Consider the following 20396-nt stretch of genomic DNA (forward strand, 5'->3'; position numbering starts at 1 on the left):
ACAGACTGAGAAGGTGTCAAATAGGTTAATATCAAACACCTTAAAGTCCGCTGCAGACAACAGTAGTGGAACTACCATAGGTGACTGAGACGATGCAGGTAATATGTTGGCAAATCCAACAATTAGTAAAGTTACGAGAGGTGGCCGATTCTCTCATCATAGTTATAGCCAGATTTCCCCTATAGGTATCAAAGCAACGTACACACATTAGATGGGTTTCAACAGTCTGAGTGGCTACTGTGGAGTTAGCAATATCTTTACATATCTGTGATTGATGTTCCGGTGGCCAATCTGCAACTACACGGCATGTGGATTTTCTATCCTTTTGGCACCAGACTATGGACTGTTTTAAGTCCTCAGCTGCTGGCTGGTCTGTGGCCATCACTTCGCAATACCCTGTTTCACATGCTGTGATGCAGTAGTGACTGTTGCTTATCCATGACCAATAAACTTTTTCCGGCCGGCCAGGGTAAAAGGCATTGGTTTCCTGTCATCTGTACATCTGGCAATGTGGCTATGGTGGGGGTAAAAGGTACTGAATGAAAATGTAACGGGTCATTGTTACCACATTATTATCTTTCGGGGAATAAAAAACCCATAATATGGGACCAACAATCATAACAGTTATTATTGAAAAACAACAAATCATTTCATTCACTCACTCATTCATCATCAGCCGCTTTTCCGGGATCGGGTCGCGGTGGCAGCAAGCTAAGTAGGGCACTTCAGACGTCCCTCTCCCCAGAAACACTCTCCAGCTCCTCCTGGGGGATCCCAAGGTGTTCCCAGGCCAGATTGGACATGTAGTCCCTCCAGCAAGTTCTGGGTCTACCCCGGGGTCTCCTCCCAGTTGGCCGTGCCCGGTAAACCTCCAAATGAAGGTGCCCAGGAGGCATACTAATCAGATGCCTGAACCATCTCAACTTGCTCCTTTCGATGTGAAGGAGCAGCGGCTCTACTCCAAGCTCCCTCCGGATGTCCGAGCTCCTCGCCCGATCTCTAAGGCTGAGCCCAGACACCCTACGGAGGAAACGCATTTCAGCTGCTTGTATCCGTGATCTCACCCCTTCGGTCACTACCCAAAGCTTATGACCATAGTTGAGGGTTGGAGCAAAGATTGGCTGGTAAATTGAGAGCTTTGCCTTCCAGCTCAGCTCCTTCTTCACCACAACGGTCCGGTACAACGTCCGCATTACTGCTGATGCTGCACCAATCCACCTGTCAATCTCCCGCTCCATCCTACCCTCACTCGTGAACAAGACCCCGAGATACTTGAACTCCTTCACTTGAGGCAACAACTCATCCCCAACCCAGAAGGAGCAATCCACCATTTTCCAATAGAGAACCATGGCCTCAGACTTAGAGGTGCTGACTCTCATCCCGGCCATTTCACATTCAGCTGCAAACCGCCCCAGTGCGCGCTGAAGATCACATTCTAATGAAGCCAACAAAACCACATCATCTGCGAAGAGCAGAGATGCAATTCTGAGGTTCCCAAAACGGACACACTCCTCACCTTGGCTGCACCTTGAGATCCTGTCCATGAATATCACAAACAGAATTGCAGACAAGGGACAACCTTGGCGGAATTCGACATCCACCGAAAACGTGTTTGACTTTGTGCCAAGAATGCAGACACAGCTCTCACTCTGGTTATACAAGGACCGGATGGCTTGTAGCAACTGCCCCGATACCCCATACTCCTGCGGTACCCCCCACAGAGTGCCCCGGGGTACATAGTCGTAAGCCTTCTCCAAGTCCACAAAACACATGTAGACTGGCTGATCAAACTCCCATGCCCCCCTCAGCACTTCCGCAAGGGTAAAGAGTTTGTCCGTTGTTCCACGGCCAGGACAGAATCTGCATTGTTCCTCCTGGCTCTGAGGTTCAACAATCGGTCAGAGCCTCATTTCAAGCACCCTAGAGTAGACTTTCCCAGGGAGGCTGAGCAATGTGATGCCCCGATAATAGGGGCACACCCTCCGGTCCCCCTTTTTGAATATGGGAACCACCACCCCAGTCTGCCACTCCACAGGTACTGTCCCCGACCTCCACACGACACTGAAGATGCGTGTCAACCAAGACAGCCCAACAATGTCCAGAGCCTTCAGCATCTCAGGGCAAATCTCATCCACACCTGGCGCCTTGCCACCGAGGAGCTTTTTTAACTACCTCAGAGACCTCTGCCCGAGATATTGGTGGGGCTTCCCTTAAATCTTCAGACTCTACCTTCCCCACTGAGGACTGTTAGTCGGGTTCAGGAGCTCCTCAAAGTGTTCTTTCCATCGCTCGACAACATCCCCAGTTTGGGTCAACAGTTCCCCTCCCCGGCTGAACACAGCCTGAGTCAAGCCCTGCTTCCCCTTTCTGAGTCGCCGGATGGTTTGCCAGAACTTCCTTGAGGCCAACGGAAAGTCCTCCTCCATAGCCTCGCCTAACTCCTCCCACAGCCAAGTTTTTGCTTCCGTGACTGCCGAAGCGGCAGCCCTTCTGGCCTCCCAGTACCTGTCTGCTGCTTCAGGAGACCCTTGGTGGTTGATGCTAGATCCAACAGGGTGTAGGCACGAAAGTAGCCGTGATTGGCTGACTTGAAACAAACGATTGTAGCGCTCCCCTCAACAGTTATATTAATAACGGCAGGGCTTTTGGGTTCTTTTAATACATTTTAACCCTGATTTACTCAGTTTTAATTATTGTCCTGGATCCCTTTTTACAGTACACACCTGCAGTTTTTTTAAACCTACCTATTATGAACTTACTTTTAAAGCTACCTTTAAAGTTACGGTTTTAATAAAGATTTCTAATCAAATGTGTCTGTATGTCTCCTTCAATATGAAATCATTCCCTCTAAGCAGGTAAGTATAATAAAATCACACAACTCAGGTTTTATAGAAAAAATAAGTCGACTATGGCCGGACTCGATGAAGCAGCAATCATTGGCAACGCTGTCTTCGGGAGGGGGGCGGAGTCGGCTTGTGTTCGTCATGTGAATGCGTCTCTGTGTGTGTCGGAAAAACAGTGGTTCGGCTTGGATTCGCCTTGTCACGAAAATGGGGAGGCGCTTTCCTTCGAGACTGCCGGCCGGAGAGATGCAGTTGGCGAACGCATGCAATACGAGGGTGGGTGTTTGAATTAAAATAGGGATCAATTGGCCACTAAATTGGGAGAAAAAAGGGAAAAATCAGAAATAAATTTAAAAAAAAAATAAATAATAAGTCTCAATTATTTCCTTAACTAAAGAATGAGTTTTGATTTAAAATGAAAAAATAAAATAATAATAGGAATGTTCCTCAAACTGAAATGTCCCTTTCTTCAGGAAAACCCTCTTAAGGTTTTTCAACACTGTAAGTGCATAACAACACACTACACTTTAACACCAAAATGGATTCTCCTAGAAAATCACAATTAACCAATCTCAATGTCACTTATATTCAACCAATATAAGTCGTGGGCCCACAACACACACACACACACACACACACACACACACGCCTGGATACTGCCCCCTAAAGCCGGCAAAACCAAAATTACGTTGGAACAAAATATAAAGTTGCAGGCCTGGTTCGATGCTTGTGATCATTGTGGCCCAAAACTTAATGGCCCCTTCGCTCCTCCGTGAGCAACAGAACAAGTGTGGTACCTGAGACAATGTTCCCGGTTTGTCTTTCTTCAACCGTCCCGGTTGCAGGTTTAGCAGCAGGTTTAGCAGCAGGTTGGCATCTCGCACAGTCACCGTCTGATGTCTATCCTCTCTCCCGCGTCGCCACAAACACGCTAAGTGAAGCCCTGGTTGCTCCAAACTTCGTCCCAGGTCTCTGCTCTGTCCTCTGGTGGTTGGAAGCAGCAGCTCACCCCTCCAACAGTTCAACTGAGCTAGTTAAACTTAAGCTAGCAAATGTCCGTCCACGGGTAATGAACAGACTGCTACACGTCGAGCGCTTAGCATTAGCAGTAGCACACACCTAAACGCTCTTTGAATTTCGGGTAGAAATTCTTCACGTTCCGCCAATATATAATTTATACTCTCACCCCGACTGTTGTGTAAACAATCCTAAGATATAAATTACACAATGGTTTGTGCAGTCTAAACTTAACATACAACACAGAAGTTATCTGTATCGCGCTCACTCGCCGCTAACTTCCGGCTCCGTCATCCACCGTCCCTCCCCTCTCTCGTCCGTGCGAAAACACCTCCCCGACCTGTACTCCTGCAGCATGTCTTTAACCCCCGTAAATGCTGGTTTAGACAGTCTCCAGGAAAACATTATACTCTTTAATAAACCAAAACACATCACACTTTTTAAAATTATTTTAACCTTCTTAAACCCTTTTAAACTAAACCTTATTTAAATGTTTTAACACTATTTATACTATAGCATCACCCCCTATAACCACATGTTTTAACTGGGTTACACGATGCACACTGAAACATTTAGCTAGCTAGCTTACAACTGCCCTTAACATTGCCAGATCGTACTGTAATGATAGCTAACATTAACGCTTGCTAACAATGTAAATTCAAAAAAAGTTTAAACCCAAACCCTAACCCTAACCACCAACCAATCACGGCTACTTCCGTGCTTACACCCAGTTGGATCTAGCATCAACCCTGTGCCAACCAAATCCGAAAGGCCTCCTTCTTCAGCCTGACGGCTTCCCTCACCGCCGGTGTCACAAATAGTTTCCCTGAGACTAAATCCAATTCTTTTAAATGGATGCCAGGGCCTGTTTTCAGGTACTGGCCTCATCACTACAAGGTAATTCGATGGCTATTGTTATCAGGCTTCATCAGATAAAGAATGCCTCTCCCTATAGCGTAGCAACCATTGGCTCTCGGTAGGTTTTTAAACCTCAGCGAGAGCTGGCCACATGTACTTCCCTTCCTTGTTTGTGAGCGAAGCGGGTTTCTCACCCTGGACCTCCGTCTCTAGTGGGGACAACTTCTTGCAGTGGCTGGCATGTGTCCAGCTGACTCTCCCCTCCACCTTCACTGCTGTAGGTGTGGTCAAGAGCACTCGGTGGGGCCCCACCCACGGGGCTTCCTCCAATGTTTTCTCTTTAGGTCCTTTATCAGCACCCAGTCTCCTGGCTTCAGGTCATGCAGATGACCCTCTACTGTCTGTGGAAGTGCCGATCTCACCTGCATGTGAATAGAACACAGCATTTTGTTTAGTTGCACACAATAATTAAGCACCGCATCATCCATGAGGTCTGAGGTGAGGGGGAAGGTCTAGTCCAGTGTTCATGGGTCTGCCTGTGAGGATTTCTAAAGGTGACAGACCTGTTGCGGCCCTCCCTCTCGCTCTCATAGCCGTCAGCACTAATGGTAGTGCTTTTATCCACGTGAGTCCTGTCTCCTCACAACATTTGAACATCCATCCATCCATTTTCCGAACTGCTTATCCTGCTGTCAGGGTCGCGGGGATGCTGGAGCCTATCCCAGCGGTCATTGGGCAGCAGGCGGGGAGACACCCTGGACAGGCTGCCAGACTGTCACACACACACACACACACACACACACACACACACACACACACACACACACACACACACACACACACATTCATAGCTAGGGACAATGTAGTACAGCCGATTCACCTGACCTACATGTCTTTGGACTGTGGGAGGAAACCGGAGCCCCCGGAGGAAACCCACGCAGACATGGGGAGAACATGCAAACTCCACACAGGACGACCTGAGACGACCCCCAAGGTTGGACTACCCTGGGGCTCAAACCCAGGACCTTCTTGCTGTGAGGCGACTGCGCCGCTGCACCACCGTGCCACCCAGCATTGAACAGTTTATTTTTAATCACTAATTTTCTCTACTCCAACACTGTGGGTGATAGGCACAACGTTGTCTCAGATTAATACTCAAAATGTTGAAAGTTGTTTAACAGCACTATTTACAAAGTGAGTTCCGTTATCACTGCTGATCTTCCGTTGTATTCCCCATCTGGGAATAATCCCTCTTACTAGCAACTTCGCTACTATGGAGGCATCTGCCTTTCCTCTAGTGAGAACTTCAACCCACTTACAAAACACATCAACAATCACAAGACAATATGTCTTTCACTCACATGGTGTTAGTTCAGTGAAATCCATCTGCAGGGGATCAAACGGATGGTCAGGGGGAGGGTGGCTCGAGGCTTGTGTGATTTGCCCTCTTGCAGCATTGTTTTTCAAACAAATTAAATATTGTGAACAAAAACTTTGGGAACAATTTGTGAAGATAATTTGTGAAGTCTCTCGTAAACCAGTGTTTGTTTACTGCGTCCACCAGCCCCCTCTTATGACACATGGGCCTCTCCATGTGTCAGTTTGCATAAAAGGAAACAAAGACGTAGGCAGGCAAGGACGTCCGTCTTCAGACTGCCACAGGTCGGTTGTGAATGTTCTCGTTCATCCAGGTCATGGTTATCCAAAGGAGTTGAATCAAGTGCAACTGGACTTGGTATATATCCGTGAAGACGTTTCGCCTCTCATCCAAGGGGCTTCCTCAGTTCGTGACTTCCTGACTAGATCAAGCTAGTCTGACTGGCTGGTGATGAGACTCAGAATTTATCCTCTAGGAGTCGTTGTCCGAGCTATAGATGTCCATGGCTCTTTGTGTCCCGATGTTTACCAACGCCCGTCGCTAACAGAGCCATAGATATGAATGGCTCTTTTGTGTACCGATGTTTGGCCGGGCCCGTCGCCATCGGAGCTATTGATTTGCATTTGTTTAGCAGCGACGGTCGTTGGGGGTGTTAGTTTTGGCTTCATTGTTCAGTGGTCATGAGAGTCGTTGGAGCCGTTAGTGACCGACTGTTGTTCTTGGAGGCTAGGCTTCTTGAGTCTCCTGGGTAGAGATGAAAGGACGGCATTGTAAGTGGGAGATAGGTGGTGTCGCAGACCTGCACCTCTGTTGAGGGATGGTTTTTCCAGTTTTGCATAGATGGCTTCCTTCACCCCTCTTTCAAACCATCTATCTTCTCTCTCCAAAATGTGTACGTTGTTGTCCTCGTAGGAGTGTGTCTTCTCCTTTAGGTGTAGATAGACTGCTGAGTCTTGTCCTGAGGAGTTTGGCCTTCTGTGTTGAGCCATCCGTTTGTGTAGTGGTTGTTTGGTTTCTCCTATGTATAGGTCAGTGCAATCCTCATTGCATTGTACGGCATACACCACAGGTTTCCTGTAAACCCCAGTGTGGAGGCTCCTGTCTTCCCCAATGTGGACGTCACAGTCCAAGAAGGGCAAACTGTTGTTCTTTACGTCTTCCCTTGTGATGTTCTTGTCTACTGAGTTGATGTGTTTGGTAAACGCTTGCACCTCTTGTGTTTGGATTTTGACCCATGTGTCATCCACATATCTGAACCAGTGGCTCGGAGGTGTTCCTCTGAAGGAGTTCAGGGCCCTGTGTTCTACCTCTTCCATATATAAGTTGGCCGCAATGGGAGATACCGGTGAGCCCATTGCACAGCCGTGTTTCTGTCTGTAAAACTGGCCCCTGAATTGGAAATATGTAGTGTTCAGGCAAAGGTCCAGTAGTTGGCAAATCTGGTCTGGGATGAGGTTAGTCCTATCGTGAAGGGTGTCATCCCATAGCAAACGTTGCCTCACAGTTTCCAAAGCCTCCATGGTTGGGATGCAGGTGAATAATGAGGTCACGTCGTAGGATATCATGGTTTCATCCGGTTCCAGTTTTACAACTTGGACCTTGTCCACAAAGTCAATGGAGTTTTGGATATGGTGAGGTGTTTCGCCCACTAAAGGGGTCAAGATGTTGTCTATATGTTTGGCAATGTTGTACGTGACCGAGTTTATGCTGCTGACGATGGGCCTGAGGGGGTTCCAGCTTTATGGATCTTAGGGAGTCCATATATGCATGGAACACAACAGACTACCACGCCAAGATCACGTCATTACTCAGCGACACCGACACCTATGAACCTCTGAGACGCGATCCTACTAGTGGTTACAAGAGGAGGATAATAGAATACCTACAGAAACGAGGAACCATTGATCGGCTACAATACCACCGTTTCTACCCACAAGATAACATTCCATGCATATATGGACTCCCTAATCCTGGTGTGGTCGTCCTGGACCCCACGCCGTAGATTTGTTGCACAGTCCTCCCCTCCTTTTTGACTGTATTGTTTATTTTTTGTATTTTTTTAAATTTTTAAATTTTTATTTATTTATTTATTAATTATCTTTCCCTTGAATCTATTCATTTTATGACCGGAGGACTGCCATGTACCCAAAATTACTCCTTTTTACTATTATATGAATGTTATCATGAATGTGGGATTTTAGAAGAGTCAGGAGACAGGCATGTTTTTTTAATAAAATTTTTTTATTTTTTTTACAAAACCCTTGGTTTTATGCATTTGGTTGTTATTTTGATTGTTTTATGTGTGGCACTTGTTTTTAAGCACTTATTGATATGAGCACGTACCTGCCATCCTGACCCCTCTTTTTCTTAATTATTTATAGATGTATAAATGTAAATTTATGGCTGCGTGGGAGTGTGCATGTGTAAATATATGGATATATATATATATATGTGTGTGTGTGTGTGTGTGTGTATATATGTATGTATGTGTGTATGTGTATGTATGTGGTTGTTAGTGTGTATGTGTGCACATGTGTGCGTGCGCGTGTGTGTGTATATGGGTGTGTGCGTGTGTGTGTGTGTGTGTATGGGTGCGTGCGTGTGTGTGTGTGTGTATATATGGGTGCGTGCGTGTGTGTGTGTGTCTGCGTTATATGTGCATATATACATATGCATATATGGCGACAGCAGTTTGTGTGCATGTATGCTTGTCCCCATCCAAGGCGCCCCCCCTTACGGGAGGCCTGTGCAACCCAGACTGAGGTGGATCCCTAGACCCATAAGATAAAAAATAAATGGTTGGTGGACTGGGGTGCCCGGAGCAGGACTTGAGCGCTGGTCTCCCGTGTCTGGTGGCTGGGCCTAGCTGACTGAGCTAGACAGTCCTGCCGCATTACAGACACAACCACCATTCCAGGTCAGTCAATCATCTTTACCCATTGGGGGGACTAGTTCAGACACCGTAGGCCAGTGCAACCTAAGTCATTAATTGACCCCCTGAACCCCAAACCCCAACCCAACCCTAACCCTTACCCTAACCCTTACCTTTATCTTAACCTAACCCTTAACTTAACCCTTACCCTTACCCAAACCCGAACCCAAACTTAACCTAACCCTTACCTTAACCTAAACCTAACCTTAACCTAACCCTTACATTAACCTTAACCTAACCCTAACCCTTACCCTATCCTTAACCATGACCTAACCCTAACCTAACCCTTACCTTAACCTTAACTTTAACCTAACCCTAATTCTCACCTTAACCCTAAAACCAAGTCCTAACCCTAAAATAGACACTTTTACTTGTGGAGCCCCATAAAATGGCCCCACAAGTAATGGGGATATTTGGTCCCCATTAGGATAGAAAACATCGCACACACACACAGACACACACACACACATACAAACAGACACACACACACACACACACACATACATGTAATCACATGTAATCACAGATCCAGTGTCTACAGTAGCCTGTCGTCCTCAAAAATGACAGGAAGTGTTTCTTAGCACAAGGTTTTCTGATTTTTAGGATGCTTCCACTAGTTTTGAGCTTCATGTTTTACCCTTTTTATTTTTATTTTATTTTTAGAGATCTCATGTCCTAGGAAGAGGATTTTTTTTCCTGAGCAAACAAACAGTTGTTCCTTATCCGATGAGAGGGTCTAAGGACAGGATGTTGTGTTGCTGTTAAGTCGCCTGAGGCACATTTGTAATTTGTGATATTGGGCTGTACAAATAAAATGGTTAATTTGTTATCAGAATAAATGAGAAAATCTTGGTGTTACGTTTAATGCCAGCTTTCCTTTGAGAAGCACATTAAGGAAATCACCAAGACTGCCTTTTCCACTTACGTAACACGGCTAAGATTTGGTCTTTTCTCTCCATGGCTCACGCAGAGACTCCACATGCATTTTTTTTCGTAATTTAAGTTAATTAATGTAATTTAATTGTAATGTTGTGTTTTCAGGTCTGCCACATGCTAGTACTAAAAGTCTTCAGATGGTTCAGAATACTGCTGCTAGAATCCTAACTAACTCTAGGAGATCTGACCATATTACACCAATTTTTGCCTCCCTTCACTGGCTTCCTATCCATGTTAGATCAGAATACAAGGTGCTTCTGCTGACTTATAAAATCCTAAATGGGCTTGCCCCATCTTACCTGTCTGATCTCCTTACACCATCTCAAGTTCTTCGCTCTCTAAATACAGGGCTCCTATGTGTACCCGAAGTTAAAAAGAAGTCAGCTGGTGGCAGGGCCTTTTCCTATCGGGCCCCGTTCTTGTGGGATAACCTGCCTGCTGCCATCAGACCATCAGGGTCTGTTGAGTCCTTTAAATCCAAACTTAAAACTCATCTTTTTGCCTTAACCTGCAATTAGTTGCCTTTACATTGAGCACTTCACGACCTGGACTGCATAGTGGGTCGGTTTCTGTCTCAATGAATTTACCAACCACTTTTCTGCTGATGAGATTAGATCATAGAGTATATATATTATAGATCATAGAGTATAGATTATAGAGTATATAGATTATAGATTGTATAGTATATATATTATAGAGTATAGATCATAGAGTATAGATTATAGAGTATATAGATTATAGATTATATTGTGGAGTTAGAAAACAACGAGACAGGAGCCGCGAGAGTAGACGTAGTCGAGGTAGTTTACTAGCTCCAATTTAGCATGTCATACATTTAGACAACGATACTGAACTCTGAACCGGAAGCGGAAGTGCATTATCTGACCCTTCGCCTCTTCCCTTAAAGGTACACCGTCCTCTTAGGTGAATGTCTCCCGTTATATAGATGTGGGTCACCACACAGGCCCCCCCAGAATTCACCTACACAAAACAATGCAAAACAGCAAAAGTGCAAGTCATGAACATAAAAATAGACTCTACAACAGAACAGTCAATGACATAGTGCAAAGTCACGGGGAAAATAGGTGACGAGTCGGGGGGCGGACCCTGCGGCCATAACGGCTGCGCTTCACAGGAGGGGAAACAGATGGGGCCGAAACCCGGACCATAGGCGGGGCCGAAGCAGGAACAGAGGCAGGTGCCGGGGCCGACCTAGGAGGGCGCCCCCGCCGCGGGGGTAGGGCCAATTGCATTGGCTCCCTAATGTCCAAGTGAGCGGGCTTGAGACAGTCTATAGTGACCCGCTCCAGCCTGCCCCCCATGTCCACCACAAAGTTCTTATCCCCCGCCTCCAGGACGCGGAAGGGCCCGTCGTATGGGGGCTGCAGTGGGGACCGATGGCTGCCGTGCCTAATGAAGACGTACCTCGCCGATGGCAGATCCTTGGGGACGTAGGACCGGGGGAGGCAGTGTTGAGACATCGGAACGGGAGCGAAGGCACCGGCAGCGCTCCGGGACGCACTGAGGTGAGAGGCAGCCGACCAGGGAGCCGTAGCATCCGGAAGAAACTCCCCCGGAACCCGCAGGGGTTGGCCATACACCAGCTCAGCAGAGGAGGTCTGGAGGTCTTCCTTCGGGGCCGAACGCAGGCTGAGCATGACCCACGGGAGCCGGTCCATCCAGTCGCAGCCAGTGAGGCTTGCCCGCAGAGCGGCTTTCATGTCCCGATGGAACCGCTCACAAAGTCCGTTGCTCTGCGGGTTGTACGCCGTAGTGCGGTGGATCTTCACCCCCAGGTGCTCAGCGACCGCCGTCCAGAGCTCCGAGGTAAACTGGGAGCCCCGGTCGCTCATGATGTCACCAGGCGTGCCGAAACGGGCCACCCAGCAGCCGATGAACGCCCGTGCTACCTCTGCTGCCGTCGTGGAGGACAAGGGAATAGCCTCTGGCCACCTGGTGGCCCTGTCCACAATAGTGAGGAGGAACGTATAACCACGGGAGGGGGGCAGGGGACCCACCAGGTCAACATTGACGTGGTCAAACCGCCTCTCTGGAACCACAAACGGCGCCAAAGGGGCCTTGGTATGGCGGTGCACCTTGGTGCGTTGGCACGCCACACACGAGCCGGCCCAGGCTCTAACATCCTTACGGAGCCCAGGCCAAACGAACTTGACGCTCACCAGCTTGGTCGAGGCCTTCACTCCCGGGTGGGAAAGGCCGTGGACGGTGTCGAAAACTCGGCGCCGCCAGGAAGTAGGCACCAGGGGGCGCGGTTGACCGGTGGAGATGTCACAGAGGAGGGTGGTGTTGGCCGCGTCGAACGTCACATCCTCCAGCCGTAGCGCCGTAGGGGTCGACCGGTAGTCTTGAACGGTCGCGTCCTTGGCTTGGTCCGCTGCCATAGCGGCGTAGTCGAGTCCCAAGTGAACGGCGTTAACAACCGCCCGTGAAAGGCAGTCGGCGACGAAGTTATCCTTGCCCGACACGTGTTGTATGTCCGTGGTAAACTCGGAAACCGCCGCGAGATGGCGCTGCTGACGCCCAGACCACGGTTCTGAGGTTTTGGCCATACAGAACGTCAGCGGGTTGTGGTCCACGAAAGCGGTGAACTGTCGACCCTCCAATAGGAACCTTAAGTGTCTGGTTGCGAGGAAGAGACCCAGTAGTTCCCTATCAAAGGTGCTGTATTTGCGCTCGCTCTCACGGAGTTGTTTACTGAAGAACGCCAACGGCTGCCAGCCCCCCCCCCACCCACTGCTCACACACAGCCCCCACGGCGTAGTCGGAGGCATCCGTTGTAAGGGCTATGGGGGCGGCAGGCGACGGGTGAGCTAGCAGCGCAGCGTTGGCCAGCGCGGTCTTGGCGGCCACAAAAGCCTCGTCCATCCCCGAAGACCAGTCCAGCTCGTCCTTAGACTTCTTACCCCGCAGGGCCTCATACAGGGGACGCATGATGTGGGCGGCACGGGGCAGGAAACGGTTATAAAAGTTCACCATGCCCAGGAATTCCTGCAGCGACTGTACAGTGCGGGGGCGGGGGAACATGGTGACAGCCTCAACCCTGGCAGGGAGGGGAACGCCCCCTGTGGAGTGATGTGGTGCCCGAGGAAGGTGATGGACGACTCCCCGAACTGACACTTAGCTGGGTTGATGATAAGGCCGTGTTCGCTGAGCCTGTCGAACAGCTGTCTGAGGTGCGTCATGTGTTCCTCCGCCGACGCGCTGGCCACGAGGATGTCGTCTAAGTACACAAACAAAACTGGCATGTCGCGGAGCACAGAATCCATAAGGCGCTGAAACGTCTGCGCCGCCCCTTTAAGGCCGAAAGGCATACGTAAGAACTCAAAGAGCCCAAAGGGTGTGATGATAGCCGTTTTTGGGACATCCAGTGGGTGGACCGGCACTTGGTGATACCCCCGCACTAAGTCGATTTTGGAATAGATGGCAGCGCCCGCCAGGTGGGTAGAGAAATCTTGTATGTGCGGTATGGGGTACCGGTCGGGGGTCGTGGCATTGTTTAGGCGACGGTAGTCCCCGCACGGGCGCCAACCCGCGTCGGCCTTAGTAACCATGTGAAGAGGGGAAGCCCACGGGCTGTCAGAACGGCTGACAACCCGAGGCGCTCCATAGTCGAAAACTCCTCCCTGGCTATTGCGAGCTTGGCCGAGTCGAGGCGTCGGGCCCGGGCGTAAACTGGGGGGCCCACTGTGGTGATATGATGTTCCACGCCATGCTTGGCCACCGCCGAGGAGAAGGTGGGTGTGGTGAGCTCGGGGAAATTTGCGAGCAGGCGTTGGTATGGATCCCCGGTGGAGAGTGTGTTAGCGAGGCACAGCGCTCCAGCGCCCCCAAGCGTGCAGGGGTATGAATCACGCGACAGTTTTTAACATCCACCAGCAGGTTGAAAGCACAGAGGAAATCCGCACCTAGGAGCGGGGTGGATACAGCAGCCATCACAAAGTCCCAGCCGAAACGTCGGCCGCCAAAACACACGTCCACATGTCTGATACCGTACGTCCGAATGGACGTGCCGTTGGCGGCGTCCATCTGGGGGCCGTGACTGTCGGTCATCGTGTCCACAGCTTGTGCTGGTAGTATGCTGCGTTCAGCGCCAGAGTCAACCAGCAGCCGCCGGCCCCTGAACCCTGTAACTGCAGGGTTTGCGACACTGTTTTGCCTTTGCCCCAAACCTGGCATGGTAATAACAGAGCCCGTCGTCAGGTTGGCGGCGGGCTGTCACCGCAGCCGCGGTGTCCATATAGTCGTACACAGGTGGTGGTGGGGCGGTCTGATGGGGTAGCAGGGCATGCACAAACTGTTGCCGGTTGGCCAGGAAAACCCTGTCTGCTTCAGCAGCCAGAGAACGGTAGTCCTTGGAGGCGGCGAGAGAACTGGCCAGTGCTGTGCGTACAGGTGCGGGGAGCTGCCTCAGAAAAATGTGTGTGAAAAGAAAGGCCGGATCAGCCGATCCCAGCACAGACAGCATTTTTTCCATTAACTCAGACGGTTTGCCGTCGCCGAGGCCATTCGGGGACAGTAAACGGTCTGCCTTCTCCAGCTCCGACAATTCAAATAGTTTCAGGAGGAATGTCTTTATAGCATCGTACTTGCCAGCAGCTGGCGGAGCTTCCAACAGTGTCATTGCTCGCGCCGTTGTCGATGCGTCTAACGCCGCCACTACGTGGAAGTACTGCGTTGCATCCTGCGTTATCCCTCTCAGCTGGAACTGGGCTTCCACATGTTGAAACCACGGCCGTGGATTATGCTGCCAAAAGTCGGGTAGCTTCACAGTAGCGGCGTAAATGCTAGCGTTAGCAATAGCCATGTTGTTAGCACCGGCGTCGGGAGCGGGTACCGCGGCAGCATTATTCCCGGCGTCTTCGTTGTCAGACATACTCGTATTAGTAGTTCGATCACGTCGGGGTCACCAATGTGAAGTTAGAAAACAACGAGACAGGAGACGTGAGAGTAGACGTAGTCGAGGTAGTTTACTAGCTCCAACTTAGCATGTCATACATTTAGACACCGATACTGAACCGGAAGCGGAAGTGCATTATCTGACCCCTCGCCTCTTCCCTTAAAGGTACACCGTCCTCTTAGGTGAATGTCTCCCGTCATATAGATGTGGGTCACCACAATATAGTATATATACACTCACCGGCCACTTTATTAGGCACACCCGTCCAACTGCTCATTAATGCAAATTTCTAATCAGCCAATCACATGGCAGCAACTCAATGCATTTAGGCATGTAGACATGGTCAAGACGATCTGCTGCAGTTCAAACCGAGCATCAGAATGGGGAAGAAAGGTGATTTAAGTGACTTTGAACGTGGCATGGTTGTTGGTGCCACCTTCAAATCCGCAGTTTTGCCAAGAAAGCGTTTCCCTCATTTCCTTACCTGCCACTCAGGAGCCAATTAGATGTTATTCTAGAGATGGATCCCTTTGGGAAGAAACGGGTCTCTATAATTTACACACTGATCCAGGGATTGAAACAGATATCCTGGGACAAAACAAAACTGCATGGGAGAGAGATTTGGGTGTAGAGCTTTCTGAAGAGGCATGGCGGGACAGCTTAACTCGTATACATACGTCCTCATTGTGAATACCACATGGCTTTATTCAGTTTAAGGTGCTTCACCGTCTTCACTTCTCGGGGGACAAGCTTGCCAGAATCTTTCCCACCACAGACCCTGGCTGTCCGAGGTGCAGCCATAGTCCAGCCTCCGTGGGACACATGTTCTGGGCATGCCCCTCCCTCAGCAGTTATTGGGGACAGATATTTAATGTATTCTCACATATCTGTAAACAGACCATAAACCCTGATTTTCACACAGCCACCTTTGGCATACCACCCCCTAACTGTAAGGTCACAACTTTGCAGGCAAATGCTCTATCTAGCATTTGCCTCATTACTAGCGCGCAGATTTATCCTCTTTAACCGGAAGTGGAATAAAGCGCCATTGCTTTTGCAGTGGTTGAAGGAGGTGCTGTCCTTTCTACCTTTAGAAAAGCTCTGATATAAAATATGTAAAATTTTACTTTGACCTGGGATCCTTTCATAGACTTTATTGAAAGTTTTCCCTTTTATTGAATGTACTTTTTTATTTACCTGGTTGTAACGACAATACTTATAGATATATGTGTACAACTTTATATAGTCTTCAGAAACATGGTTATTATGTGGAATTGGAATAAGACATCCCTGCATAGTCCTTTTTTTTCTTGAGCCTTGGGGGGGAGGGGGTCCTACATGTTTCTTTGTTGTTGTTGTTGTTCGTGTGTCTTGTATACCTGTTCCAAAAGTTCCAAAAAGAAAAAGTACAAAACCCATACTTACATAAACAAATTTACACAAAAGAAGGATGTTTTTACAATTTCCAATCCTCCCAAATTCCTTCAAATTGTTTCCTGAAGCCTCATGGAGGAGGTGATTCTTTCCATCACAAAAAATGATGTCATACCAGTCCTGTATAGATGACATCATACCAGTCCTGTATAGATGACGTCATACCAGTCCTGTATAGAGACATCATACCAGTCCTGTATAGATGACATCATACCAGTCCTGTATAGATGACATCATACCAGTCCTGTATAGATGGCATCATACCAGTCCTGCATAGATGACATCATACCAGTCCTGTGTAGATGGGGAGTCTGGCTTAAGTGATTTCTGTGTGATTGCTTTTCTAGCAGCTACACTCAGTATTCCAGATAAGTGACGTGTATTACTGCTTGTGGGTGTTGCACGTATCAGGAACACGAAGACAAAAACACCAAACACTTTTGTCTCTGTTTGATGGCTGGGAGAGCTGGCGCCGGACCGGCTAAGAGGGCTTGGTCTGCTGTCCTGTGGGCCGAGGGACCACGGCCTTGCCCGGAGCGGCACCCGAGGAGGTAACACCGAGGGAGGTCTGACAGGATGCGGAAGCGGGGCCGGCTGAGCTAACTGCTAGCCCATGCAGATCGGCAGTTCCAACAGTCACCCTGGCTGGTGTTCATTCCCTTGGACAGTGATTTTTTTTTCCAGTTTGGGTATGTGTGTTAGTTTGGGTATGTGTGTTAGTTTGGGTATATGTGTTAATTTGGGTATGTGTGTTAGTTTGGGTATGTGTGTTAGTTTGGGAATGTGTGTTAGTTTGGGGATGTGTGTTAGTTTGGGTATATGTGTTAGTTTGGGTATGTGTGTTAGTTTGAGTATATGTGTTAGTTTGGGGATGTGTGTTAGTTTGAGTATATGTGTTAGTTTGGGGATGTGCGTTAGTTTGAGTATATATGTTAGTTTGGGGATGTGTGTTAGTTTGAGTATATGTGTTAGTTTGGGGATGTGTGTTAGTGTGGGTATGTGTGTTAGTTTGGGGATGTTAGTTTGGGGATGTGTGTTAGTTTGGGTGTGTGTGTTAGTTTGGGGATGTGTGTTAGTTTGGGTGTGTGTGTTAGTTTGGGTATGTGTGTTAGTTTGAGTATATGTGTTAGTTTGGGGATGTGTGTTAGTTTGAGTATATGTGTTAGTTTGGGGATGTGCGTTAGTTTGAGTATATATGTTAGTTTGGGGATGTGTGTTAGTTTGAGTATATGTGTTAGTTTGGGGATGTGTGTTAGTGTGGGTATGTGTGTTAGTTTGGGGATGTTAGTTTGGGGATGTGTGTTAGTTTGGGTGTGTGCGTTAGTTTGGGGATGTGTGTTAGTTTGGGTGTGTGTGTTAGTTTGGGTGTGTGTGTTAGTTTGGGTATGTGTGTTAGTGTGGGGATGTGTGTTAGTTTGGGGATGTGTGTTAGTTTGGGTGTGTGTGTTAGTGTGGGGATGTGTGTTAGTTTGTGGATGTGTGTTACTTTGTGGATGTGTGTTAGTTTGGGTATGTGTGTTTGTTTGGGTGTGTGTGTTAGTGTGGGGATGTGTGTTCTTGTAGTTGTTGGGTGTGGTTTTGTCTGCATGTTGCACTGCTGTGGGCTGGAGAAACAGCATATCGTTTCATCTCATGTGCACTAGTAAATGAGGTGAAACGACGGTGTTCCTGGTTCCTGGTGTAACAGACCAATGATCATCATCCCAGTTAAAAGTACGTTTTGTCCTGAACATAGTCACTAATTCTATATAAATCTGATGCCAGAAGGTGTTTACTTTTGGGCAGGCCCAAAACAAGTGGTGGTGGTGGTGGTTGGCTTCCCGGGAGCAGCTGGAAGAGCCTGGGGTGGTGAGACGTCTGAACAGCTGTGATAAAATATCTTCTAAGACTCTTGCAGCCCAACACTCTCCATGAGGTGGCGCTTGTTATCCTCCATTCAGATAGCAATGCTTTACCCAGACTTGCTCTGGGATGGAACTGTTAGTTTCCCTTCCCCATTTTTGTTTCATGTAGGTGGTGCTTGCTATCTTAATCTGCTGAAGTCCCCTGTATGGCCTAGAGGTTGTTTTAAACCCTGAATCCATCCTATAGGCACTAACAAAACCTTTCAATAAATTGTTTTCAAATGCCTTTTGACTCTGTAACATAAAACCGTTTATGTGATGGCGTACCTGAAGAGATCTATGAAAGTCATTATTATTTAACCCGTGTTGTATTTTCAACGTATCAAAGTTGCTCAGCGTCCCCTGATTAAAAAAGCTACAGTAAGAGGAGAAGCACTGATTAGCCCATCCTTTATAACTCGCATCTATCAAAAGTTAAAATGTTATCTCTCAGATGGACCTTGATAAAGTTAGCCATCTATCTCATCGTGTCTGGATTACTGTAACCCCCTGTATTCAGGGCTCAGTTGAAAGTCCATCTCCTGCATCCAGCTCGTCCAAAACCCAGCTGCCAGACTGTTAAAATTCCAAGAGACATGAGCACATCATCCCATTCTTGCAACACTTCACTGGCTGCCTGTTGGTATGGGACGGAGTTTAAACTTTTAAAGCCCCACATGGCGTCGCCCCCACATGAATCACTGATTTACTCACAGCCGTGGGCCTGCTCGCTGCCTGAGCTTCTCAGTCAGGCTCTTTTTAACTATTCCCTCAGACAGCCTCGTCACTGAAGGCCACCGGGCGATTTCTGTAAGGGCCCCACAGCTGCGGACCTCCCTACCTAAGGAAATTAGGCAGCAACCTCACTGCCTTCTCTTAAATCCCTTCTCAAAACTCTCTTTTACAGGAAGGCTTTTTTTATAGTCAATCCATTGTTGCCGCCCAATGACTGCTGGGATAGGCTCCAGCATCCCTGCGACCCTGAGAGCAGGGTAAGCGGTTTAGATAATGGGATGGAATGATTATTGTTATTTTTGGAACGCTCCTTATGCCATCAGCTGCAAGGCGGGAATACATCACAAACCCCACGTGGCCAAAAGTATGTGGACATCCAAACATCACACCCATATGTGCTTGTTGATCATCTCATTCCAAAACTATGGGCATTAATATGGAGTTGAACCCCCTTTGCTGCAATAAGCTCCACTCTTCTGGGAAGGCTTTCCGCTAGATTTTGGAACACAGTTCCAATGGGATTTGATCCCATTCAGCCACAAGAGCATTACTGAGGTTGGGCTCTGATGTTGAAGAAGGCCTGGCTCACACTGGCAGTTCCAACTCATCCTAAAGGTGTTCGACGGGGATGAGACCTGGGCTATGTGCAGGCCAGTCAAGTTCTTCCACATCAGATTCAGCATACCATGTCTTCGTGGACTTTGCTTTGTGCATAGGGGCATTATCATGCGGAAACAGTAAAAGGCCTTCCCCAAACTGTTGCCACAAAGTTGGAAGCACACAATTCTCTAGAATGCTGTAGTATTAAGATTTCCCTTCGCTGGAGCTAAGAGACCTAGCTCAAACCATGAAAAACAGCCCCACACCATTATTCCCTCAACACCAAGCTTTACAGTTGGCACTATGCATTTGGGAAGATAGCGTTCTCCTGGCATTCATCAAACCCAGATTGGTCCATCTGATGTCCAGATAGTGAAGCGTGATTCATCACTTCAGAAAACCCCAGAGTCCAACAGCGGTGTGCTTTACATGGCTCTAGCCAACACTCGGTATTGTGCATGGTGATTTTAGGCTTGTGTGTGGCTGCTCGGCCATGGAAACCATGAAGCTCCAGACAAACCGTTATTGTGCAGATGTTGCTTCCAGAGGCAGTTTGGAACTTGGTAGTGAGTGCTGCAGCCAAGGACAGTGCTTCGAAAGTCGGTGGTCCTGTTCTGTGGTCTTGTGTGGTCTACTGCTTCACGGCTGAGCTGTTGTTGCCCTGAGATGTTTCCACTTCACAATAAGACTTACACTTGACCGGGGCAGACCTAGCCGGGCAGGAATTTGATCAGCTGATGTGTTGGAAAGGTGGCATCCTATGACAGAGCCAAGTTGAAGGTCTCTGAGCTCTTTAATACCACCAATTCTACTGCCAGTGTTTATGCATCTACCAGCAACAGATGTGACTGAAATAGACAAA

Source organism: Lampris incognitus, chromosome 3 (genome assembly GCF_029633865.1).
Source record: "Lampris incognitus isolate fLamInc1 chromosome 3, fLamInc1.hap2, whole genome shotgun sequence".
Lineage (NCBI taxonomy): Eukaryota > Metazoa > Chordata > Actinopteri > Lampriformes > Lampridae > Lampris > Lampris incognitus.